The following is a 27,518-nucleotide window of genomic DNA, read 5'->3' on the forward strand; positions in this document are numbered from 1 at the left end:
GCATTGCAGATTGTGTACAGAGGGTCTTGTGGGTGTGAGTAAGAGAAGTTTCGGCAATTGCTGCAACAACATAATGGCCATCTAGTACCTCCTCCCCTTTTGTATATAAACACTAACATCTTACAACGGATAATAGTACAACTTGTTTTTCTGCATCCTTCAAAAGGCTTAATTGCTTAGGAATTACATGCTCCATCATCAAGCAGTTTTAATAAAATTTGTGATCTGGCTTAAACTATTCTCCTTTGTTGTAGTGTGGCACATCCGAGTTTAATGCGATTTTAATGCAATCATGATGAAAACACTTTTCTGAGTCTGGTTGTGCAGCAGACAGATTTGCAGTGTCAGAGAGCTTGTGTTGGGAATGCAAGGGCTTTCTTTGCTAAAGATGTTTTTCTGCTGTTTTAAACACCAGGTGGTTTTGTCAGTTTCTTACATTGCAGTGATTTTTGAATGCGAGCTTCTGTGCCCCCAGTTCCCTGATTATATTACTCCTATGTTACTTCTCCATGTCCCGCCTTTTACCCCCACTACCCAAATTAAAACTGTCCTACTAATCTGTTCTGTTTCCTTAGCCATTTAAAATCCATGATCTGAACAGTTGATTTAATTTTTCGAATGATTATCTTCTCAGTTTCTTTTGAATGCCGTAAGGTTCTGACTTGAGTGGATTTTAGCCTGCACTGGTCAAGGTTCCTGCCGCTGCCACTGCTGCTGCAGACACTGACATCACTATACTGCATGAATGAAAAACAACAACGTGCTCCATTTCTTCCTCTGCTCTCCACCTCCTCCTTTTTCTGCACACTTCAGTGTATGTGGGTGTGTGTGTGTGCGCAAGAGGGTGGTAAAACTGCGTTTGAAACTACACTTGAAAGCATTAAGTAGTTGATGGCTCAAGGGGTAGGTATATAGTATAAAGGCATATTGTTTATGAAAAGCTGCAAGGGCTATGGGCATTTCGACTAAAGGTGACATAACTGAGCATTCAGTATTTCATGCATTTCATCTGGAGTGATGATTATAGGAGAAAATATGGAAGCTTAAAATTTTTTTTATGATTCTTTTACCAAAAAATTATGAAACAACACAATTTCTAAATAAATTATATCATTATCTGCGTCTTAAGCATTCTTAATGTGAATATTTGTAGGGCTAAGGCTAGAGTAATAGAGAATTGATATTCAGATTGTTTCACAAGGCTGAGGAAAAGCTGAATTCTATAAATAGGAATAGTCAATTTTAATATTATTATAATATTAATTTATACAACCCAGGAAAAAATGGTAATTTCCTTTATTTTTGTAGCATAGTTTTAAATAATTTAAATGGTTACCATAATAGAAATACATAAATTGCCAAATACCTTGCTGTATATATAGCAGACATGGAGTTTTACAAATTGAAACTGTTTTGTTTGTGCTCATGGATCATCCTCTTTTTGCTTGTTTTTTTTCTTTTGTATTTTTAAAACTTCGAGGTTTGTTATTTACATTCATTCCTGTACTTTTGCCATTAGTAAAATGTCATCCTCCCTCTTGTTTGGTTCTGAAGGGTCTTGCAGTGGTGAATGACAGGCTGCTGAATGAATCCTCAGGCTCCCTGTGATGTGTTTGTAATAGACGTAAAATCATAAAGTATTATGCAAATAGTTATTTTTTTGTAATGGTAATACATAAAGTCTACCTTTGAGATAAATAGAGCAACTCAAATGAGAAAAAGCAGGATGTTAGTGTTAAAATTAATGATCTTTAAGCTAAAATCATTAGTAACAACCAAAAGAAAATATAATAAAGTTGCTTCTTTTTGAAACCTCACAGAGCAGAACCCATGGATTTAAACATAGAACAAATACAGTTTTACTGTCCAAGATAGTAAGTAGGAAATGCAAATCTTTGTGCGCGCGCGCGCGTGTGTGTGTGTTTTGTAAAGATAGAGCATTAGGATTAATTATAAGTTCTAAAAGATGTAAAAACAGTCATATTTAGAATACTCTGGATGGAGAATACAGCTTATTTTTAAGTGTACCAAATCTGATAACAAAAACATGGAAGAGCTTGTAATTTATATAGCCCCTGTTATGAAAAATAGCATATGTTAGTTCCTGATTTAACATATCAGGTTTATTTAGGCCTAATACTCTACCAGATTGCTAACTCTAGAGTGAAATTTGATTAGACTTTTTCATGAGTATCTTGAGAGCCTCATTGTTTTATACATAAAGAAGTTATGATTCTATTCTAAAAGATAATGCAAATATAATGTTAACTGCATGTAATATATGTTTGCCTGTGTTCATTCATTTGCTTTCAGTTTTTCTCTTTTCCTTAAATTTATCTTTTTAAGTCATTTTTATGCTGTGCTCAATGGAATACAAAAAATTTTAATAACTTTTTCTCTTTTAAAAGAGATACTCAGATATTCTCTTTCTATAAAGTTTATTCTCAGGCTATTCTTGAAAATTAAGATCCTCCCTTTCCATTTTAAAATTAATTAATTTTCCTTGAGTGCTTATAGATACTTGTTTCAAAGCTTTCTTCTACATTAACGTTTTAGCTTTTTCTAAAGAGACAGGTTTCACATACTGACTTTTGGGAAAGGTTTTCATTCTCAGAAAACTATGCTAGAGAGCAGCAGTGTTCATTATTTACAGAACTATTTTTTTCCATCAGTTATCTCATGGTGCCTAAAATTTCTAGATCAATCAGTGAATAGCAAAATGGATAAATGAATTTATAGTTATTTAATCAAAATCTGTGGTCTTATGTTCAAAGATTATATTCCTCTCAAATAACTGTTATTGTAAGCGTATTGAATATTGAATACCTAGCATGTGTAAATCATCTTAATCAGTTTTTAACTGTATGTAAAGTTCTGTGTGTATATATTGAACTGGAAATCATTTTATTAATTACAGTACTTTTTACAGAAGGACTGCAGTGTACGTTTCTGTAAGGACTTAATGCAAATTAGGATTTGTACTTTGGGGAAATGTTGAAGGATAATGGCGTCCTTGTGATTTTTGTTTTACTTGTGATAAGTCAGACTACATGTGAATAAGAAAATAAGGGAGTAACTGGGCTCCACAGCAGTGAGTGGAATGGAAATAAATGACAGTGTTCAACAAATGGCTAGTCGGAGAGGGTTTTCCTTAGTCTGAAATTTTAAAAAATTCTAAAAGTCTGTTTTATTAAAATGTTCACAGGTAGTTAATAATCTGCCAAAGAGTATAGTCTAATGACTTAGATCTTCTTAATTTTAGTTTGGTCTTTTCTCCAGAACTTAACATTTCCAGACACCACTAAGATAGACTTTTTGGCAGCCCCTGTCCTAGTCTGTGTCTGGCACTGCTTTTTGTCTTCAGTATATAATTTATTCTTTTATTAAGTGTCTAAGAAGCTAAATCACTGACACTCTTTTTGTGCTACATACTGTTTAATTATTTTAACAATAGGTTGAATTTATCTAACTTCTGGTTTCTGCCAAAAGTAAGTGGAGGAAAGAGAACACAAGTACTCATATATTGATATAGAAAGCCTAGGGAACTGATGGAAGGCAGATACTACCTGTATTTCCCTCTACTCTTCATTTGGACCCTTGAAAGTGACCATAAGTTGACGCATCATTTGGCTATTCTAGAAGAATTTTTGTGCTTATTCTGAAAAACAAATTATAATGGATTAGCAGTAATTCTGAAAAATCTAAGGATTTTACTTACGAACAAATTGTGGAAAAGTATTTCATTGTAGCATGAACAAACATGGCAGACACCTTTAAGCAGTGTTGTTTATTCCCAGTGAATGTTATTAAGGCACATACCAAGTTCATGAATACCTCAGTGACTTCCCCTATACTATGCTGTGTCTCTAGTTTTAGGTAGGAAGGAAGAAAACATATATTTGTGTGCTAACTATATACCAAGCAATGTATACTTTGATTCAGCAAGGATTTAGGATGTGGATCTTCTCATTCCAGATCCAGTGTTCATTCCATAAGACTATCCTGTTGCTCCTAACTCAAAAAGACTCTAATGTTGATGATCAGCTGTGATTTCTAAGCTAAAAGAATGACAAAGGAATTGGTTTTCTTTTGTTTCCATGACACTATTACACTGTGCTGGGGTATGGTCTGACATTTTCAGAATGTGTAAAAATGTGAGACCTAGTTTGTTGAATGTAACTAAAATAAAATATAGATGGATTGGCCATTTTTCTCCATTTCTTTCTTGCATATAAGGAGAAAGAGACAGAGAGAATGTGTGTGTGTGAGAGAGAAATCCTTGTTTCTGAGATAGACAGAGAGAGAAATTCTTGTTTCTGAAGATAGGAACATGATTGTATCTGGGCTTTCTTGTGTGTATTCAGAATCGGTACTGTCCTCGAATCACTTTATAGTGAGTATAAGTGCTTTTCTCCCCTTTTCTCTCTTCATAAATGTTAAAAGTTAATTACATATGGTGCTAAACTGATGGAAGCTTCAGGAATCACTAAACAGAGACTGGTCTCAAGTGATTGTCCCAGCAACTGGCACTAGGTTGATTCAGCCCTCCCAAAAGACAACAGGCTTCCAAGAGCCTGCAATTTGTGGGTTGAACAGTGTACGTATATAACTTAATGAAGTCCACCATCGTATACCTTAATGATGGCTCACCAAAAAGAATGATGATTTAAAGAAGCTAGTGGGCTGGGCGCAGTGGCTCATGCCTGTAATCCCAGCACTTTGGGAGGCTGTGGTGGGCAGATTACTTGAGATCAGGAGTTCGAGACCAGCCTGGCCAACATGGTGAAACCCTGTCTCTACTAAAAATACAGAAATTAGCCGGGCATGATGGTACGCCTCTATAATCCCAGTTACTCGGGAGGCTGAGACACGAAAGTCGCTTGAACCTGGGAGGTGGAGGTTGCAGTGAGCTGAGATCATGCCATTGCACTCCAGCTTGGGCAACAAGAGTGAAACTCCATCTCAAAAAAAAAAAAAAAAAAAAAAGAGAGAAAAGGAAAGGAGAAAGGAAAAAGGAAAGGAAATAAAAGAAAGGAAAGGAAAACTAGTAACCCATGGTTGTGTGGCAAGGTCAGTGTCCAAAATTGTCTACCAGGTTATTAGAATTGTTAAGAAATCCTGCTGGGCATGGTGGCTCACACCTGTAATCCCAGCACTTTGGGAAGCTGAGGCAGGCAGATGGCTTGAGTTCAGGATTTCAAGACCAACCTGAGCAACATAACAAGACCTTGCCTCTGCACAAAATATAAAAATTAGCCTGGGTATGGTGGGACACTCCTGTAGTCCAGCTACTCAGGATCCTCCTGAGTGATCCTCAAGGAGGATCACTTGAGTCCAGGCGGCAGAGGTTACAGTGAGCTGAAATCACCCTACTGCACTCCAGCCTGGGTGCTAGAGTGGGGTGCTGTCTCAAAAAAAAAAAAAAAAAAGTTAAGAAATCCACCAACCATCTAGATGTGTTTCGTAATGAAAAGGTGAAAACTGCTACAACTTCCTGTCTAGTGTTACTGAAGATCAAATACTTATTAACTACTGACAGTAATAATTCCTTATTTATTCTGTGTAGCCATAAAGAAAACTTTTGTGAATAGTCCGTATAGCTAATTTTAACTTTGACATTACTAAAAAGTTAACTTTCTGATGAAACATTTTCTAACGTTCTTACACACTTGATTGTTAAGCACAGTGAATAAGACATAAACGAACTCCTTGTGGCTTGATTAGCTTTATTAATAACTATTATTGATAACTTATATACATAAAAATGATTACTATAGATGATATTGAGAATAAGACTGAATGAGTATTGACTGACTAGACTTGTGCTATAACTGATTCTATAAATTTGCTTTTGGGATTATTTCCTGTTTTTCTGATGAAGGTGGAGCAAAGCATGTTTGACTGAACTGGTCCTTGATAGTATAACCGGGCTGTTTTCTCTAGAACTAATTATCAAATGAAAGGCCAAAGCAATTATTTTCCAAATGGTTCCATAGACATGACGTAGAGGCATAAATGTATCCTGGGAAATACTAAATTTGGAGTCAAGAAACTTGAGTTCTCTTTTGAGTTTTGACATTTGTCTTATGACAAGCCACTAACTCTGCATCTTATCTTCTGTGTCTTTAAAATGAAGGGGATAGACTTTTTAAGATTTTGGTTGGGTAGGGAAAAGATTCTGCTATTGAAAGGAAAAGAAAGTTTATTAGACTAGATGATTCTTAAAATTTTTATTTATTGAGCTTTTATGCCAACTAATAATCTTTGGTAGAATCCAATATAAGGTACTTTTATTAACCTCTTTTCACAGATGAGGAAATGAGGTCCTGGGAAGTTAAGTAATTTGCCCAAGGTCAGGCAGCGTGCACAGGGCTCTTGTAATGCTCTAAGTCCTGACTTCAAGATAGCTGAAAGTTGTTGTTGGAACCCAGTTAGTTATGGGGCAGGAAAGTATGCACAATGTATTATCCCACTGCTTATACAGTTAAGTCATAGAAAGGCTAAATATAGCTTTGGGGCGGTGAGGGAAGAAGAGAAAGCTAAATGGGACTAGACGCTAGGGTGCATGGAACTTAAAATAGCTGTAAGTATCCCCAGTAATTATGCCATCATTGGGCCTTCCCTTTGGTCCCTAAAGGACCTATCACTTTGTTTAGACAGAATTTAGCATTTGATTTTTAAAAACTTCCTTTCACATGAAAGTTCAAAATCTGGGTAGAATAAGGTCTCTTTTTTGTGTATTCATATTTGGCAATGTAAACTTTAAAAAATCTGCCCATTTATAATGTATTATAAGGCTACCTTCAGCCCCATAATTATGATTCTCTACATTTATCATCCTTTGATATTTTAGCAACATTTAACATAGTATCTTTTTATACAACACTGTCATGGCAAAGCAATGCACACTACCTTAAAAAAATTATTTATATGTACTTGGCTCTTTCACTTCTTTTAGGTTTGTTGATGTAATACAGAAAATAAATTTTAATCTCTATTTTAATAATTTCTTCCAGGGTGTTTTGGCATTTTTTCAATGTCATTTGTGCTTACTATAAGTTCTGCATTGTAGTTAATGTGGAAATGATTTTCTTTTATAAGTAACATTAGAAATTGTGTTTATTGTTAGGAGAGCAAAAGTATTATATAGAGTCTTTGTGATGGATAAAGTTTCTCATAACATTTCTTCTGTAATTATATTTACTTTTCTAGTTAAATATATCAGTTGTACATTGAATTAGTGAAGTGTAATGCTGGTATCTTAGAAGATAATAAAAACAGTAGGACTCAGTGGCTCAGGGTTACATCAAGTCTAGCCATATGGAAACTTTACTATTCCTCATACAAACTTGTGAAGTGATCTTTCTATGAAGGTACAAAAATATCATAGTAAAATATAGATTGGTTTATATTAGCTAATTATAAACAAAATGTATTTATAATATCTTTCGAAGTTTTGTAAGTGTCATTTTATTTCTTCTAAAGTATTCTTGGAGTTACTCTGACACATTGCCCCTAAAAGAATCAATCAACAGTCCTCTTCCTGCTTTATGTCAGATCATTTAAGTGTCTAGGACTTAACTAAACTGGTGTTGGCAAACATTGCTAAATGCAGTTTCATTAGTATTGCAAAAGTGAGGATTTAGACTGTGCTCAGAGATTAGATTTTTGAAAAAAGCTACAGTATTCTGCAATATTTCGATCATAGAGCTTAAAAAGTGTATTTCAAAGGTCTATTAATGCTTTACATGCCAGAGTGACCTCTTAGTTTGTAAAAAAAAACGCATTCAGGGAATTGCATTTGCTCACTTTTTATCTTTTTAGGTAACAAATAGTGGGTCAAATTCTTAGCAGATTTTAAATGAATTATCCTTGTTCAGAAATAGGCTATTCTCACTGAGTTTTAGATTTTATATATGAATTATTTATTTCTAAGTTAGCTTGAGCTTTTTCTGGTGTTCTGTTTTGAAGTTGCCACTCTGTTTATGTGTATTTTTCTTTCATTAGATGAAGCTTGAAATATTAATTGTTTCATCCTATGGTTTCTATAACATACTTACATCTAACGTGTCTTGCTGCCTTTACCTATTATAATATTATACTATAGTTTAGCCTAGGATGATGTCACTGGCCCTTTCTTTCTCTGCATACATATACATTACTGCAGAAGTCTGAACTGTATTGTTGGAGGTGGCTTCTTGTGTAGTAGTGTAGTAATATGTAGTAATAATACTGTGTAGTAATCTTGGGCAGTGATGCCTTGTGAGGCTGTTGAGATAAGGAAGAATTGGCTTTGCCTAAATGTCTGCTATTGCTGAGCTAGAATGGGAAGTGACAAACTTTTCATGTATTATGTCACCATTTACCTGAAATTTTGGCTGAATGCAGTGACCCATTTTTCTTTCTTTTCTTTTATTCTTTCTTTATCTTTCTGTCTTTCTTTCTGGCAGTGTCTCGCTGTGTCACCCAGGCTGGAGCACAGTGGCACAATCTTGGCTCACTGCAACCTCTGCCTCCTGCCTCAGCCTCCCAAATAGCTGGGACCACGGGAGTGTGCCACCACACTTGGCTAATTTTTTGTATTTTTAGTAGAGATGGGGTTTCGAACTCCTGGCCTCAAGTGATCCACCTGCCTTGGCCTCCCAAACTGCTGGGATTATAGGTGTGAGCCACTGGACCTGGCCCTATTTTTCTTTCTTATAATCAGACTTTACCTATTTTCAGTTTCTATTGACTTTTAGTTTTTGCCTTAAAGAATATTAGTGACCTCACCAGGGCTTATAGCTGAGGAGGAGTGGGTGCCATGGCGGTTCTACTGGAGACTACTTTGGGCAATGTGGTTGTCAATTTGTACACTGAGCAGCAGCCTTGCAACTGTGAACTTTTTGAGAGCAGTTACCACAGTTTAATGGCATTTGTGATGGCAGTGCCAAGCACCTAGAAGGTACTCGCCTGCTTTAATTTCTTGAGATATTACAAAATAAAATATTACAGTTATTGCCTTATTCACAGTATACAAAGGTATTTTATCATACAAACTGTTGGTCCTACAGGGACTGGTCGTGGAGGAGAGTCTATTTTTGGCCTAGGATTGTATGGTGATCAAGCAAGCTTTTTTGAGACAGAAAACGTCCCAAGAATTAAGCACAAGAAGAAGGGCACAATGTCCATGGTGAATAATGACAGTGATCAACATGGATCTCAGTTTCTTATCACTACAGGAGAAAATCTAGATTACCTTGATGGTACCATACAGTATTTGGTGAGGTGACAGAAGGCATTGACATAATTAAGAAAATTAATGAGACCTTTGTTGACAAGGACTTTGTACCATATCAGGATATCAGGATAAATTATATAGTGATTTTAGATGGTCCATTTTGATGACATTCCTGATTTATTAATCCCTGACCAATCACCAGAACCTACAAGGGAACAATTAAAGAGTGGTAGAGTTGACGCAGATGAAGAAATTGATCATTTCAAACGAAGGTCAGCCGAAGAAGTAGAAGAAATAAAGGCAGAAAAAGAAGCTAAAACTCAGGCTTTACTTTTAGAGATGGTGGGAGACCTACCTGATGCAGATATTAAACCTCCAGAAAAATCTGTGTATGCAAATTGAATCCAGTGACCACAGATGAGGATCTGGATATAATACTCTCTAGATTTGGGCCAATAAGAAGTTGTGAAGTTATCTGGGACTGGAAGACAGGAGAAATCCTCTGTTCGTTCTTTCTTTCTTTCTTTCTTTCTTTCTTTCTTTCTTTCTTTCTTTCTTTCTTTCTTTCTCTTTCTTTCTTTCTCTCTCTCTCTCTCTCTCTCTCTCTTTCTTTCTTTCTTTTTTTGTTGAGATGGAGTCTCACTCTGTTGCTTAAGCTGGAGTGCAGTGGCACGATCTCGGCTCACTGCAGCCTCTGCCTCCTGGGTTCAAGTGATTCTCCTCCCTTAGCCTCCCAAGTAGCTGGGACTACAGGCGTGCGCCACCACACCCGGCTAATTTTTGTATTTTTAGTAGAGACAGGGGTTTGCCATATTGGCCAGGCTGGTCTCGAATTCCTGACCTCAGGTGATTCACTTGCCCTGGCCTCCCAAAGTGCTGGGATTACAGATGTATGCTTTTATTGAATTTGAAAAGGAAGAAGATTATGAGAAAGCCTTCTTCAAAATGGACAATATACTTATAGATGACAGAAGAAAACATGGATTTTAGCCAGTCTGTTACAAAGGTTAAATGGAAGGAAAAAGTGGGAAATACACCAAGAATGATTTAAAGGAGTATAAAAAGGAACAGGATAAACCATCTAATTTGGTTCTGAAAGATAAAGTAAGCCCAAACAGGAGGCAAAATATAATGTTGTACTAGATGAGCAGGCAGAAGACTCCAAGTCAAGTCACTCACACACAAGTAAAAATCACAAGAAGAAAACCCATCACTGCTCTGAAGTAAAAGAAGATGAAGACTAGATACCAATCAAAAATACTAATCCAGATAAGTATGAGAAAGTTTGGAGTTTGGTCACTACGAAGAAGAAGAAAGCTGTTGGGAGAAACGAAAGAGTAAAGAGAGAGACCGAACTCAGAACTGCAATCGTAGCTGATCACGAGAGAGGAATGGCCATTATAGTAATAGTCAGAAATCCAAATACCAGACATCTTTACGAAAGAGAAAGGAGTAAAAAGAGACTGAAGCAGAAGTCCAAAGAAATCGAAAGATAAAGAAAAATCTAAGTACAGATGAAAGATGAAGAGGCAGAATTGAGTGGCTAACATATTCACCCTTGTCTAACTTAGAGTGCCAGGAAAGCAGGTGTTCAGATTTTGTGTCAGAGCTTGTTATTTTTTTCATACTAGGATTATCGCCCTTTAGATTATTAATACTGATTATATAGGGCACTGAAAGAACTCAACATTTTCTTTGTATACTTTTTTACACTAATGTTATTATACATAAATGGTAGTCTTCATTTTTGAAGTCTTTCACATTTTTACTCTTCTTTTAAAATGAAGTATTTATACTACAAAAATACATAAACGTGTTTATAAGGCAAAGGGATAATGAATATGAATATCTGTATACTCATCAGCCAGCTTAAGATCTAGAATATTGCCTATACTTTAGAAGTCCCCTAAGAACCCTCTCCCTCTCAAGTAATTATTTGGAAATTTGTGTTTGTCATTTGCTTTGTACATAGGTATCTCTAAATGAAATGTTAATTTTGTATGTTTCTCAATTTTGTATAAATGGCATAATGTTTGTTTACTTCTGTGACTTTCATTTTTATTGCTGTATTGTCTTATATGAATACTTATTGTTCTGTTGATGTACATTTGAGTTTTATTTATTTTTGTTTTTGCTGCTGAAACTGCTGCTGTGAGCATTGTCTGTCTAGGAGTTATAGAGCTTGATCACGTGCTATGAGTATCTTCATTTGTATAAAATAATGCCAAATTATAAAAAATATTAGAATTATAGCCTTTAATATTACTATTCAGTTATGTTAGCTAGTCTTTAGGACACTTGCCCCATTGTACTTTGTATTAAACATGTGGTCAAAAAATAATGTCTTTATGCAGATATTCCTGTTTAATGAAGTACGTGTTATAGTTAACTTGTTGGTAAAGCAAACAATGTTAAATGAATCATATTTTGTGGCTTTTCTTTTTTATGGGCATATGGAACACTGAAGAAAATCTTACGGCCTCTGACTATAACCATGTAAGAAACTGTATAAAATTGTATGTAGGAATTTTAGGAAATAGGGAGGTATAGGAAAAGTAATGAAATGAATTATAATTAATATTTGTTTTGTTCATTTAAAAATATTATTCTATTATTGAATTAAGTGCCTCAAAATATAAGATAAATATATAGTGCAGCAGCTGAATCTTTGATTATTTGACCCACTGTATTATTCCATAGTTAATGTAGTGATTCTAGAGGCTTTGATAGTTTAGTTATGATTTTTCATTTATCTTGATGTTTTTATAACTCTGTATTCAAGGTAATTTTGGTGAATATCTGTGCTGCACCAAATAATAGCATGTCATTTTTAGTATTCCAGCATCTACTATGGTTTCTGGTGTTTAGAAAGCCAGCCTTGCAGTAAATATTTTTTAAATCCTTACATAGGGTTTATATAGAGATGTCTGTTTGGCTATATATGTTCAAATCTGTGATTTGAACCCAGCTACATGAACAATGATTGTTAGTGCATGCAAGTCCTGTGAATATCTGACAAAGGTTAAAACTAATAGATTATATTTGTGTTGCCCATTTTGTAAAAATGCCTAATAGTTTAGGTAACTGATGGTTTTTATCTTCATTTAAGGCCTGTTATTCAGTGGTAGTGGTGGAAAAACACTGATTTAGACTTTCACACAAAATAAAAGGAGCTGGGTGCTCTTGCTGGTAGAGATAGGTGTGATAAAGATGGGTGATGCCAGCATAGTCCACATATTAAAAGATGGAAGATAGATTTCCACAGAATGAGTTTCTAAGTTACATTTAAAGTTCTATTAAGTGAATTTTGATTTAGTGAGGCTCCATGGACTCAGCTTCTGAATTTTTGTTTGTTTTTTTTGAGACAGGGTCTCACTCTGTCACCCAGGCTGATTGCAGTGGCGCAATCATGACTCGCTGCAGCCTCAGCTTCCTGGGCTCCAGCAATCCTCCCATTTTAGCCTCCGGAGTATCCAGGACCACAGGCGTGTGCCACCACACCTGGCTAATTTTTTAATTTTTATAGAGACGTGGTCTCCGTATGTTACCCAGACTGGTCTTGAACTCCTGGGCTCAAGGAATCCTCTCACCTTGGGCTCCCAAACTGCTGGTATTACAGAGCCACCAGTGCTGACCCTGAATCTGTTATACTTAGAGAAACTAAACCATCCATGCCCAAAATTTGGTGGGCTCTTCAAATTAAAAATTCTGATGTTTTTATAGTCCCTCCTAAAAACTGTGGTAATACTGAGCTCCAAGTAAGGAGAATGTGAATTATATATTAATTTGAACTTCATCGTAATGTAAAAACTTTAAACTGTAAAGCAGATTTTGAGGTGGTTATTTGCTCTACACAATATCTAACTTATGTGCAAGTAAAATGATCCAATTTACAAAATGTTATTTACGCAAACTTTTTAGGAAGTCAGTTACACAAGGTTGAGGTTCATCTGAGGTTGTAAAAACATATTAACTGAATAGTGTAATTTCTCATTGCTGAATAAAATGTTCTACTGAGATTTAGCAAAATTAATATCCTAAGAAGCTATTATAAATGAACATGAATACATCTTTTCCATTCCCTTTCTGTCTGAGTTTTACAATTCTGAGGAATGTGGTATTCAAATAACCCCTAAAAGAGAAGGAACTCATATATGCTAATGATTTTCTCACATTTCTGTGAAAAGATATGCTTATATTGGATAAATATCCCAAGACTTTTTCTGGAATATTTTGTCCTTATTTAAAAAAGTATTACTTCAGTTATAATTCCCTAGGAAATTATTCCTAACCAGCCTCATATTTCTGTCCTTCTTCCAAGAAAAACTTTCACAAAACTTTCTACTCTTGTCACTGTCAGGGGGACAGAGCAATAAGTAAGCATAATTAGACTACAAATATGGTTAGTGCTGTAGATTATGATTTTGTGTATAATTGTATATTTCTACAGGCTGATTTTAATTTATTGTTTTTGTATATACTTAAGGACCAAGGGAAATGTGTGTATGTTTGTGTATGAGAGAGGGAGGGAAGGAAGGAGGGAGAGAGGGAGAAAGAGAAAGAGAGTAATAGCATGTGCACCCTAAAGTTCACATTCCTTTTTCAGCAATCACTGGATAATCCCTGGTTCCTGACATTTTCTCCATACAGAGTAGAGGTTCATGATCACTTTTTCGTAATACTTTAGGTAATTTTAATATACTGAGGGATAGTGACTTAGGATTTGCTCACTTCGTATAAGATAAAACCAATGATGGGCACACATCTACCTGTGTAACAAACCTGCACGTCCTGCACATCTATCCTGGAACTTTAAGTTAAATTAAAAAAAACCAGTGAACACCCAACTAGACATATTCCTGAATGTCTTCCTTGTGATTCAGGGGAAGTTTACTATTTATAGTGTTATATTTCCTTCTCGGAAGCATTTATTCAATGCTGAACACCTTGACTGAACTGTTTACCTCAGAGTTATTTGGTAAGGTGTAAGTTTGTTGTGTGTGGGTTTGGAGAAAAATCAATCCGTTTAGATATAAATCCTTTCTTCTGAATCCTATAATATAGTTTTAGAATGGCAATCCTGTTATCTGCAGTTTAATTTTCTTAACAAATGTATCAATTTTCTCTGCTGGGGTTGGCTTTATAATTTGTGAGCGGAAGATTATGTTGGTATTTAAATTCAAACTTGAAACAAGCATTGAAAAGTGTAATTACTGCATTTCTATTGGCTGGAAATGAGTATTTTTATAGTTGGTACCTGTGTATGGCAAGTTAAAACAGACATGATCCTTACACATTCTACAAGTTTACAAATCTGAATTTTTTAAAGTATCATTATAACTGTCTTTGGATATTTTGCTCATGGTTTTTATCTTCTTCTTGATCCTGTTACTGTCTGTATAAAAAGTTTTAAAGTGTATTCAATCTATTTTTCACAAAATAGAATATATCATACTCTCTTAGTACAGGAATTCGTATTCAATTTACATGCTTTGAAAAAGTGACCTAGTGTGGCCAGGCACAGTGGCTCCTGCCTGTAATCCCAGCACTTTGGGAGGCTGAGGCGGGCGGATCATGAGGTCAGGAGATGAAGACTATCCTGGCTAACACGGTGAAACCCTGTCTCTACTAAAAATACAAAAAATTAGCCGGGAGCAGGAGGGGGGGGTGGCAGGTACCTGTAGTCCCAGCTACTCAGGAGGCTGAGGCAGGAGAATGGCATGAACTTGCTAGGCGGAGCTTGCAGTGAGCCGAGATCACGCCACTGCACTCCAGCCTGGGCGACAGAGCGAGACTCTGACTCAAAAAAGAAAAAAAAGAAAAAGTGACCTAGTGTATTTTTCTGTGTTACTGAGAATAAAACTAATAAAATTCAACAAATTTTACTCGATATAATTGCAAGTTTGAGTCATGTGTTTTAAAGATTCATATGTAATATATGATTAGAAGCATAGTTATGAAGGTAAGAGTATTGAATGATTTTAATTTACACTCAGAGACTTGGTACAGAAATGGAGTTGGTTTCTTCATTTATTGGCATGATGGTTCCAGCCTTTATGGTTAAGAGATATTCAGACCTAGAGTGTCATTGGATTGAGTTCTTACTTCCTACTAGCATAATCTTTGACTTTTTCTCCTCACTCATTTCTCCCATCCTTCTGGTCACTATATCTTGTCTTACCTCCTCAGAATTATCTCCTGAACATGGTGGGGTTTTTTTGCATTCTTTCCATGTCCTAATTATTACTTCTTGCTTGGACTTTTGGAATTGTCACCTCTTAAGTCTTTTCCCATGCCAATTGTCTTGCATCTTTAATGTAATCATTATACTGCTATAAGCACAGTCTTTCTTTAAAAACAAAACAAAACAAAAAAACCCCACAAAAACTGATTTTAATGAAAGATTTCTGTTGGTTCCTTGGTGAATTAGGGGTAAAAGACTCATCTCACTATCCTCCACTGTGTACCTTGTGTTCCTGCCAAACTGAACTCACTTTCTTTGGGTATATTTTTCCTGTCAGGAATACTTGTGCCTCTAATATACATGATTTTTGCCTGAAAACCCTAGCTGTTCTTTGCAAACAGCTTTCCAATATCATGCTTCTCTGCAAAATATTCCTGACATTTCCAGGTAAAGAGAAGTGTGGCTTTCTTTGAATATTCAAAGCACTGTATTTACACCTTTACATCGTACTGTCACTATTTAAGACACTTGTCATCTCATCTGAAATGTCAGTTTCTTGAGGGCAGGAATTCTGGACTGTTCAGGATCTCATTGCCCACCAAATGTATTTCTCTACTTGAATGTTTCTATTTCTCTCTAACACATTGCCTGACATTTTACTACTTAGAGATCCTTTTGAGTTGACAGTCATTTATTGATTGATTATTGACAGAGTCTCGCTCTGTTGCCCAGACTGGAGTGTAATGGCATAATCATAGTTCACTGTAACCCCAGACTCCTGGGCTCAAGCGATCCTTCCACTTGAGCCTCCCGAGTAGCTGGGACTACAGGTGCATGCCGCCATGTCTGGCTAATTTATTTTTTATTCTTTATTTTTTTTAGAAATGGGGTTCCACTATGTTGTTCAGGCTGTTCTGGCCTCAAGTTATCCTTCCGCCTTGGCCTTTAAAAGAGCTGGGGTTGCAGGAGTGAGCCACCATTTTATTTTTTAAAATGCGTATCTCTGAAAAGATATCCTTGAAACTCACTATCTTTGTATGAATTAGTTCAATTAGATTATTTTCCTCATGATATTAAATTGAGAACAACAGTACCAAGATAATGGGAGTCTTCTTGGAGATGAGATGGGAGTGATGGACATAATGCTTTTTGGAGAGTAAGTAGTAGTCTTCCAGTAAGATGATGTTTGGAATATGAGAATATAGTCTTTCATCTCCATATGGCCCCAAATCCCAAAACCTAGAACTAAGGCAGCACTGGAGTCTCTGTTGATAAGAGTTTACAGTTTACAATAAGGTTTTTGTGGTTAAGTCTATGTTAAAAGGATCCAGAAAGTTCAACTAGTGTTACGTGTTTTCATGCTGATGAGCAGAGTTTTTTTTTTTTTTTTTTACTATCAGGTGTATTGTTATTAGTAGATACTTAGTATCATCAGTGTGAAATTACATACCACCTTGCTTTGACAAATCTTAAGGACTTTCGAATAAGTTATGAGAGTCCTGACCATCCTTTAAGGAAAACAGTGCACTCCTCTAAAAGCCTATTCAAAGAGGTCACCTTGAGGAATTATATATGTTTTCTAGTCTTTTTGAAGTCCTTTTTTTTAATGTCTTCGGAGAATTTCATTTAGAATACTCTTGGAGTGAATCTGTCTTTTAGGGGTAGATAGGACTTTTGAAAATAACCAAATGTCATTAAGAACCTAATGTGGAGAGTAAGGTAGGTGATTAAGTTAGATTATCTTATTTATGGTGACAGATTATGATGCTTATGCAATGAGAGTCACTTTAAAATTTGGACAGACTGTCTCCAAGAGTAATTTAGACAAATAGAGTTATTAATAATACAAAAAGTCTTCTATAGTAGACTCCTATATGTTCACCTAATCCTCTTTTCTCTCCCTCTTGTGCCTACTTCTAGGCTGTAATTTCTGGCCCCCTTTGCAGTTCTGTATTTTTTTCTTTGCTGACCTCTGCTGCAGTTAGATAAGGCTAAATGATAAAGAACACTTTCATCCTTGTTCAACTTAAAAATTCTTATTTGGTCCTCCTCATTCTTTCTTTTCCCTCATCTGCCAACTGGATGCAGAGAATCTAGTAAAGGACTCTGACCAAGGTCCTAATGGAATGGTAGAGCCATGAGATGAATGAAGTCTGAATCCCTAAATGATCAAGTAAAAAGCAATCTGTCAGTCAGAAAATACATGTTGGGCTTTTATTGTGATAAGGCACTAATTTTTTATAAAAATAAAGCTATAATTTTAAATTGTAGCGGCTAGCATTACCACCCTTACTGTACTTTAGAGTTTGAAGAAGATAGTCCACTAGCTGATGCTATTGGAGCCACCTTGAAAATTAACCTTGGGAGTTCCTCTCTTTCCTTATCTAATCTGTCACATTGGCAAGTATGGTTAATTTGTGTTGGCAGTGCATCTGTCAATGCAAGAGACACTCCATCAACCTGTTCTATTTTTGTGTTTGTAAAATGTCAGAGCATAGAAATCATGGTCTTTTATATAAATGAGGAAAATAGAATGACAATTGGACCTGAATTCAAGTTGTTTTTTTCACTGTCTTGTACTTTATTCACAGTGATTTTAGATGAGCCTCACATAAAGGATATTAAGGAGAAATATGGAGCTATTCTACTTGAGGCTCTTCCCAAAAGTCTGCTTTGGTAAAGAGGTCTAGAATACATGCCAGGCGATTTTAAATTTTTGAATATTTATTTCATAGTAAAGGCTAAGGAGACCACTCGTGATAGCCACAAGTTTAACAACTGTTTTGTAAGTAGATATACTAGGTGTCAGATAAATGAAAATATGACAACATTCTTGCTTTTTAGGAACATACCTCCTGGTAGATAAGTCTTGCATTAATCATTTAAGTGCAAGGTAAACATATTTTGATTGTTAGTTTTTTTCCTCTCCTGTCTCATTCTAAAGTGAAAGTAAAATAGCTGAGATATAGGTGAAAAGAGAGACAGATACAAGTGTGTGATCTCCATGAGAAATAAGTGAGCTACATTATTTATAATGCTCCGAACATGCGTAGTTCAGTTCTTGTCACCTGTTAATACTAAACACATAGAAAGGATTTTAAAAATGTAATCAGAAGTGAAGGGAGAGAGAAAAAACCCACTGGAGCTATCTGGCTTGGTGTGGTTTTGTTTTCCTCCTACTTTGAGATGAGTCCAGTACATCTGGAGGTATTATTCAGTTTTGTATTCCAAATGCCCCAGCTATTCTAGGTATTGTTAATGATTCAGGCTGTATCTAAAACTATCATCTGAGATTAATTCACTCATTTCTTGGGCACTTAGGGTGAACAGTGCTCTTTGTTTGTTGAGGAGAAAAAAATTAAATACAGTAAACACTAAAACTTTGTGACTGTAGTTTGTTTGTATCGCCTGGACAGTGCCATTTTGACTGAAGCACAGTTCAATCAGTAATATCAATTGACTCTTTTTGACGAAGATAATAATGCCCAGTTTTGTGGCTATTTTAGAAAATAAAGCATAATGCTATCCAGCAATATGTTATGACACTTTGCCCTACACTTGTTTATGCTGCTGGTTGTTTTATTTCTTCAGTTGCTCTCAATCCTTGGCAAAACTTCCTGGCAATCTTTTATGCACAATATTTGTAGAATTGTTGAGGTGAAAGGTGTTCTGTGTATGCAGACATAGACTGGTGTTTTACTGTGTTGTGTTTTACTCGTGGCCTCTACAAAAGTATGATTTCTGTAAGACATTTTCCTTCAGGATATTTTCTGCTGCTTTTGGCCTTTCCGACTTTATGAAGCACTCAATTTTGGATAAACTACTGCTTTACAGCTACATATTTGATTCTTTGGTGTCAATATATATGAAAGTAAATGCTAGAATAAACGTCTTGTGTTTCTGTATTTCTGAAGCCTTCATTCTGTTGAGTCTGTTTGTTCTGGGTTTACTCTAGAAAAGTGTAGCTAGTTGTGTTTCCTAGTAAACAACATATTCACCATTGCTGGATTTGGGGACACATTGTGGGGGTGGGGAGAATACAGCTTGTGAGCTATATTTAATTTACTACATTATTTTGCATTGAGCAAATCAGTGGTATCCAGACATATTTCAGTACAGATTTCTATTTATCATTTGCTTTGCAGCAGTAGATTAGCTTGGCTGGAAATCATACCTTACTCAGGTTAAATAGTTACTCTTTTTCCTAGGCCTTTCCCCTTAATCTCTTCTACATTTAACCATGGATTTAACTCTTCACCCTATTGCTAGACAGTTACGAGCTAATTTGTAGTTATTACATAAGCAAAGTGTTTAAGTGTGTGAATCTTTTGTTTATAAATTGTATGTTAAAATATATTTGGATTTGGAATTCTACTTTTCAGTTTAGATATCATGAGAAGGGCTATTCACTTGTCTAGGAGACTGTTGTGTTTTCTGTATTATATTTAGCTGTTCTTCATTCAAATAGGAAATAAGAATGCTGATAATTTTCCAAGGAAGGATGTTACTTTTCAGAATTAGAGGAATTATAGGCATACACCTATCTGAATACATTTTACATGGCATAATTTGATTATCCTTTTGTGGAGATTCCATAATATTAATAGCCATAATCAGCTTTTTCTTGGCCTTGAAAATAATTTTAGGGATGCTTTGTTCTTTACTGACATGTCCAGTAGTTGGTAAGGTAGTGTGGAAGGAGCCTGGTTATTCTCTTTGTTCTGTAAGAGGCCCTTCTAGATTTACCCCATTGCAAGGAGAAGATCTTCCTCAAGGCTTCTATCTTTTCTACATGGCTCTTCTTCAACCCCCTCAGTCCATTATCCCATCATTTCTCATGGCAAATATCTTTCTCCATAAAAGGAACTACTATTTCTTAATGCTTTCCTGGTTCTTGCTATAGACTTCCATAGGATGCACTTGGAACTTTGTGAGTGTCAGGCTTGGAGGGAGAGAATAGGCAAAAACCTATTGATGGTTTTAGTGTGAATCCTCCAATTTCAGTTACTTTCTCCTCTAGATTGAGCAGGAGCTGATTTCTTTACTAGGTTACTTAGGAAGAAAACTTACCTCTCTAAGGCTAGCCAATTCAATGACGTTGGAGGAATATTAGAATTTATTTTTTCTTTCTTTCTGTCTGTCTGTCTGTCTGTCTGTTTCTCACTCTCTCTCTCATATATATATATATCTGGCTCTAGAAGGAATTTAATAACTCACATTTAGTTATCAGACATTCTGGAAATTTATAGTCTTAAATTCAAATGTGTTGAGAGGGAAACAATGTAATTTTACTATCCTTCTATGGTCATTTATTTCATTTAGTGGTGGAAGACTTGCCCATAGAGATACTGAACATACTGCTGCTCTCTTCTCCTTCAAAGGTGCTGGCTCAATGACTCACACCTTCCACCAGTTCTTATGTTAATTCCTTTCCAGGCTTTTGATTGAAGAGCATTCTCTAATAGATTTTCAGGAAAGACTCATAGGAATAATATTCCGTAAGTTCTTGCTAGTTATGTAGCAAGAACTCAGATATAGTTTTTTTAATCTGTAGCCTTTATACTTGAAGGTCACTTTAGCTTTATCAAATATATTTGATATGTTGATTATTTTCCCCAGATATAAGTATGTCCTTTCCGTATGTCCTTTCAAGTTATCTTTTATTTTAGGAGAGTTTTAAAAATTATAGTTTTTAGTATTTTTTGTTTTGTTCCTTTGGTCATTTCTTGAGGGACTCCTGTTATACACACATGTTGGACCTTCTTTGCCTATGTTACATATTACTTTCTCTTGAAATCTTGTCTCCTCATTTTTTTAATTCTGTAGTTTTTTTCTTACCATTTCCTGTTTCTGTTAAGGCATTATCCATTGTGTTTATTCATTCTTGTGTTTCTTGTAACTTAGTCTTCATCCCTAAAATAAGTTTTGATAACTTTTCTAAGTTTTTCCTGAGTTTGATCACCTCTATTTTCATATCTTCCTTGCTGTCAAACACATCATTTCCAAGTATTTTTTAAGTAATGAGGTTTTTCATCACTGTTGTCATTTAAAAAAGGATTTTTAGCTTACTTTGAAATATTAGGTCACAGTTTTCATCTTATATGAGCATGTCTTTCTGGCATGCTTTCATTATTCATAGGGACATCTTTTATTCTTTGTATGCTTTTATTCCCTTACGATAACTTTAGGAAGAATCGGCTATTTTCTGTTGTTCATTTTTTTTTAAGTAAAATGAATTTTTTTGTACTTTTAAATAGGGTGGATAGTTCATGATACCATTTCTGTCTTCAAGGCTCTAGTGCTCCCACTCTTACTGTTTTTGTAAAATGACTTCTAAAAAAATTCTTGATTCTGCTCTCTTCCTGACTCCGTTGTCCAACTTTTTCTCAACCTTCTCTTTTCTTTGCTTCTGTCTGCTCAATTTTGATTAGACTCTCAGTAATTTCTCTTTACTGTTGGATTCCATGTTGGAAGCAGTTCTTTTTTGTTAGATTTGAGCATAGCCATATTGCTCTAGTATCTCAGACTTTATTGAGTTGATGTCCTCTTGCTTTCACTTGCAAATCAGATTGTGTGGAATCCCCTCCCAGTTTGGCTACTATTCTAGATTGGCCCTTTACATTTACCCATTAGTGGATTGTGTTCTCTGGACCATCAGAAGCCTGGGTACATTCCTTTGCTGTCTCTCACACAGATGCTGATACCACTACGGCCCAATACTTTTTTATGCTTTCTCCCAACTCACTTATATTTGGTGTTTTGTGGAGATATTTTGTGACTTTATTATGTTGTAGATGCCAATACTCCTTGACTTACAATGGGGTTACATCCTGGAAAAAAAAAAGAAAATATTTTAAGTCAAATATGCATTTAATACCCCAGTAAACCCATTGTAAAGTCAAAAAATTGTGAGTCAAACTGTCATAAGTCCAAATGCTTCTTGACTTAGGTATGATGGGTTTATATCCTGATAAACACATCATAAAGTCAAAAAATTCTAAGTTGAAATATCATAAATGTGGAACCATCTGTATTGTCCTTGAATCTTTTGTTTGGCTACTGTCTTAATCTGTTTCGTATTGCTATAACAGAGTGTTACAGACCAGCATGGCCAACATAGTGAAACCCTGTCTCTACAAAAAATACAAAAATTAGCCAGACATGTTGGTTCATGCTTGTAATCCCAGCTACTTGGGAGGCTGAGACATGAGAATCACTTGAATCTGGGAGGCAGAGGTTACAGTGAGCTGAGATCACACCACTGCACTCCAGCCTGGGTGACAGAGTGAGACTCTGTCTCAAATAAATAAATAAATAAATAAAGTAGCTATAGAATATTATAGCTAGTTTATAAAATTTTCAGACTCAGGGTTAAATTATTTAATGAAATTAAACTATTAAAATCTAAATTTAACTTACATATTAGAGCAGTCTGATTTAATTTTACTCTGCCACTTTCACAAAAAAGAAATTCATTTTTCACAATTCTGGAGAGTGGGAAGTACAGTATCAAGGTACTAGCATTTGGTGAGGGCCTTCATGCTATGTCATCCCATGACAGAGGTAGAAAGGCAGGAGAGCAATAGAGGGTTGACCTAGCTCTAATAACAATCTACTCTTGTAATAACATTAATGCATTCATGAAGGCAGAGCCCTCATGGCCTAATTGCCTCTTATTGGTCACAACTCTTAATACCATCAGAGTGGCAATTAAATTCCAACATGAGTTTTGGAGGGCACATTCAAGTGTAGCACCTTTCTTCCTTGCTGTCTGTCTGTCGTTAAAATCTATTCTGCCAGCATCTTCATATTGTTGGAATACGTTGGCAAAACTTTTATATAAGGAACTGTCTTGAATATTGACTTATTACTCTATTTAATGGACAGAAAATGCTACATATATTACATAGATATACATAGAGATACACATAAACACACACACACACACACTCACACACTCTCCATATTTGTCCAGGTAATGGTTTCACTTAATACACTAACAGTGTTTGTGTTTGTGTATCAGTGTTTGAAGTGAAACTGTTACGTGGACAAATAGGGAGAGCATGTGAGTGTATGTGTTTGTGTTTTGTGTATGTCTGTGTATTTCTGTATGTATGGACATCAATCCCAAGTAAAAGCAAGTGAAAAATTTTAGTAGTATCCTCTACTAGAAGAGTGAATATTTTTCTATTTGTTACCTTTATTTCTTATTAAATAAATAGCAAATTTTGAGGGAAAATGCTTTTTCCTATGTGTCATTATATTGAGGAAATTATTCCCTACTTTAATGATCAAGGTGTTTGACCAGTAATATTAGTTAGCACTTTAGGAGGCTGAGGTAGGCAAATCATTTGAGCCCAGGAGTTCCAGACCGTCCTGGGCAATATGGCAAAACCCCGTTCTCTACAAAAAATACAAAAATTAGCTGGGTGTGGTAGCATGTGCCTGTAGCCCCAAATACTCGGGAAGCTAAGGCAGGAGGATCATCTGAGCCTGGGAGATCAAGGCTGCAGTGAGCTGAGATCGTGCCACTGTACTCTAGTCTGGGTGACAGAGCAACCCAAATGTCCATCAATGATAGACTGGATTAAGAAAATGTGGCACATATACACCATGGAATACTATGCAGCCATAAAAAAGGATGAGTTCATGTCCTTTGTAGGGACATGGATGAAGCTGGAAACCATCATTCTCGGCAAACTATTGCAAGGACAAAAAACCAAACACCGCATGTTCTCACTCATAGGTGGGAATTGAACAGTGAGAACACCTGGACACAGGAAGGGGAACATCACACACCAGGGCCTGTCCTGGGGTGGGGAGAGTGGGGAGGGATAGCATTAGGAGATATATCTAATGTAAATGACAAGTTAATGGGTGCAGCACACCAACATGGCACATGTATACATATGTAACAAACCTGCAGGTTGTGCACATGTACCCTAGAACTTAAAGTATAATAAAAAATAATAAAATAAATTTTAAGTTCAATTAAAAAAAAATAAAAATGAGAAAAGAGAGCCCATTTTATAACCTTTGTTGTTGTGCTCTTGTTAAAAACAGTTTTTCTTTATAAATTGAGATGTAATAGTGAGTCTGTCTCATTTGATAAAAAATTTTCCAAGCTTTGGTGCTTTAACTGGAAGTTAAATTCACAGAATTTTGTGAAATATTGTTTTCTGATTAGGAATATTTGTGTTCCTTTTGCTTACAATATGACTTTCCACCTTTGGTCAGTTATTTTAGTCGTTTTTGTAGTTGCTAATACTTTGTGATTACTTCTTTAGTATATGAACTCATTAGTCATAGTGGATTTTAGATGTTTGGAATTTCATTAACAGAATTCATTTGAAATTTATAAGGCTGATGAATCTCCTTCTACTAATTACTACTTTGCTAAAGTTCGTTAAAGGACTATCATTCTGCCACCTCCCAAAAAAAATCTTTTGCCATATATGTACTTAAAAAAAAAAGTATTCCAAATATCAGAGCTCCATCTTAATTTGTTGTGTACTTTTTCAGTGCTTGTTACCAGGCTTCTTGTAGCCATATTAGTGAAGTTTTCTTTTCAACCTTGATGCAAAGATACTCCCTTGAGTTTTCTTTGAAAATAGACTGAAGGCCTCCTTCTAAATGTCTTATGTGTCATTTGACATAAGTTTATTGGGTGAGCTGTAACCTAGAGAATCATGCCTAAATAGCTGCCTGACTACATTTTTTGGTTTGTTTGTTTTTCCTGATGGACCTCAGGTTACAGAGTTTTGTCAGGCCTCATTTGGTCAGAAGCATGTTTGTTTCTCTTGTCAGCTTCTTGATTGGTTTCTTTCCAGATTCTGCAGGGCAGCCATATGGTCATTTCTGCATGTTTTCTAGATTGCTTCTGTGGCAGGGTTCCAGGTTTGGTTGATTAGTATTTCAGATTCTACCCACACTGAGAGAGCTTCAGTTTTGCTCTTTGGTTTTATTTCAGATAGCATATTCACAACTAGTGTCCTTCCTGTCACTTATCGGAAGTTCATTTGAATTTGGTGATTTTATTTTACGTGGCCCATGTATTTGGCTAATGTTTCATCATTTTATATGTCAAGGAGGAAGACTATTAATGGCTGTTGAAGTGCTTAGATTATGCTAACTTAGGAAAACTAAATCTAGTAATAATTCTATTGGATGATAAATATTAATGTACATTAGATTGGGTAGAAAAACATACCAGTCACCTTTCCATATCTTGTATTCTCAGTTATTTTGTTACCTTTTTTTAAAAATTTATTTTGTTACCTTTTTTTAAAAATTTATTTTGAAAATCATTGTCTATAACTGCAAGGCAAGGAGAAAATTACTTAATCTTAGTAGTGATGATACATTAAAAACTATAGCTTTCAAGGTATTCTCATTACAGAATTAATGAAGTAAATTTCTATTAATAAAATTGAGCTTTAGGAAATTTATGCTTAGCCTTAGTGAACCAATAGCAGGAAAATTCCCCACCTGTATTTATTTATGGCTACTTTTGATCTCAGGTAGATTAAGAACTATATCATTTCCAGATATTTTGAAGTTTAAGAAAAGCAACTTAATGTCTTGTATTCAGTCTGATCTTGATGAATTTGGTATTTTGATTTCAATGAAGATTGAATTAATATGAATAAGTGAAGTTAAACATCATGAAAAACTCACTTGACTACCTGTTAAAATAAAGGTTTTATAAAGTAGCTATAGAGGCTGGGCATGGTGGCTCACACCTGTAATCCCAGCAGTTTGGGAGGCCGAGGCAGGCAGATCACCTGAGGTCAGGAATTCAAGACCAGCCTGGCCAACATAGTGAAACACCCTGTCTCTACAAAAAATACAAAAATTAGCCAGACATGTTGGTTCATACTTGTAATTCAGCTACTCGGGAGCCTGAGACATGAGAATTACTTGAACCTGGGAGGCAGAGGTTACAGTGAGCCGAGATCATACCACTGTACTCCAGCCTGGGTGACAGAGTGAGACTCTGTCTCAAATAAATAAATAAATAAATAAATAAATAAATAAAGTAGCTGTAGAATATTATAGCTAGTTTATAAAATTTTCAGACTTAGGGTTAAATTATTTAATGAAATTAAATTATTAAAATATAAATTTAACATATATTAGAGCAGTCTGATTTAATTTTACTCTGGCACTTTCATTTTATAAGAGAACCTACTTTGTTTTTTTTTACTTGTCACCCAGGCTGGAGTGCAGTGGTGTGATCTTGGCTCACTGAAACCTCCGCCTCTCGGGTCAAGCAATTCACCTGCCTCAGCCTCCTGAGTAGCTGGGATTACAGGCGCCCTCCACCACGCCCAGCTAATTTTTGTACTTTTAGTAGAGACAGGGTTTCGCCATTTTGGCCAAGCTGGTCTCAATCTCCTGACCTCAGGTCATCCACCCACCTCGGCCTCCCAAAGTGCTGGGATTACAGGTGTGAGCCACCATGCAGGCTCAGGAGGTAGCTTTTATTGTAACTACTTTTAACTTTTATTTGCATGCAAAATGCCTTGTTTGCGTGGTTGGGTCTTTTTCCAAAGAAGCTATAGTGTACTTTGTCTTTCTTACTTTCTAGTGTTCCTAAGCATTCTACCTTAGAGTGTTTTGTATTTAGGTTTTAAGGTTCTTATTGCCATGGCCAGAACTTAATTTATTAATAGCTACTGACCTTTTGAAGGAGCTGAGTACATGTTTAAATTTATTAGATCTAAAAGTTTAGCTGCTAATCACAGATTTCAAAGAACTGGTTGACTTTTTGGCAGCAGGATATTTTCTAGAGTGTATAGTCAAGCTTTTAATGTCTCTAAATAGGTTGTTGAATAGGTTGTTGCCCCCCAAAATTTATTTTTTGAGATACAGAAAGAAAATATAATTTATGTATTTTTATTTTTTATTTTCTACATATACATTTCTATTTTTCTGTCTTATAATATATAAAATATTAGCAATATCATAGATATCCAGTTCATAAATAAGCAGCTACACATTACTGCATGCCTATATATTTACCAATAGGGACACTTAGTAAAAATAATTTGAAGACCATAGTTCTGACAGAGTAGTTATAGAAAGTGAACACTAAGGGTAGAGCATGTGATC

General features: G+C 35.5%; 1 protein-coding gene and 1 pseudogene across 6 annotated transcripts in view; both read left to right on the top strand.

The window, feature by feature from the left end:
• The window catches only part of GLCCI1 (glucocorticoid induced 1), a 120,450-nt gene that overhangs the window by 2,695 nt on the left and 90,237 nt on the right, over positions 1 to 27,518 (top strand). The gene's annotated exons all lie outside the window — the stretch shown is intronic.
• LOC134810404 (peptidyl-prolyl cis-trans isomerase-like 4) lies at positions 8,679 to 10,868 on the top strand (annotated as a pseudogene).

This window comes from Pan troglodytes, chromosome 6 (assembly GCF_028858775.2).
Source record: "Pan troglodytes isolate AG18354 chromosome 6, NHGRI_mPanTro3-v2.0_pri, whole genome shotgun sequence".
NCBI lineage: Eukaryota > Metazoa > Chordata > Mammalia > Primates > Hominidae > Pan > Pan troglodytes.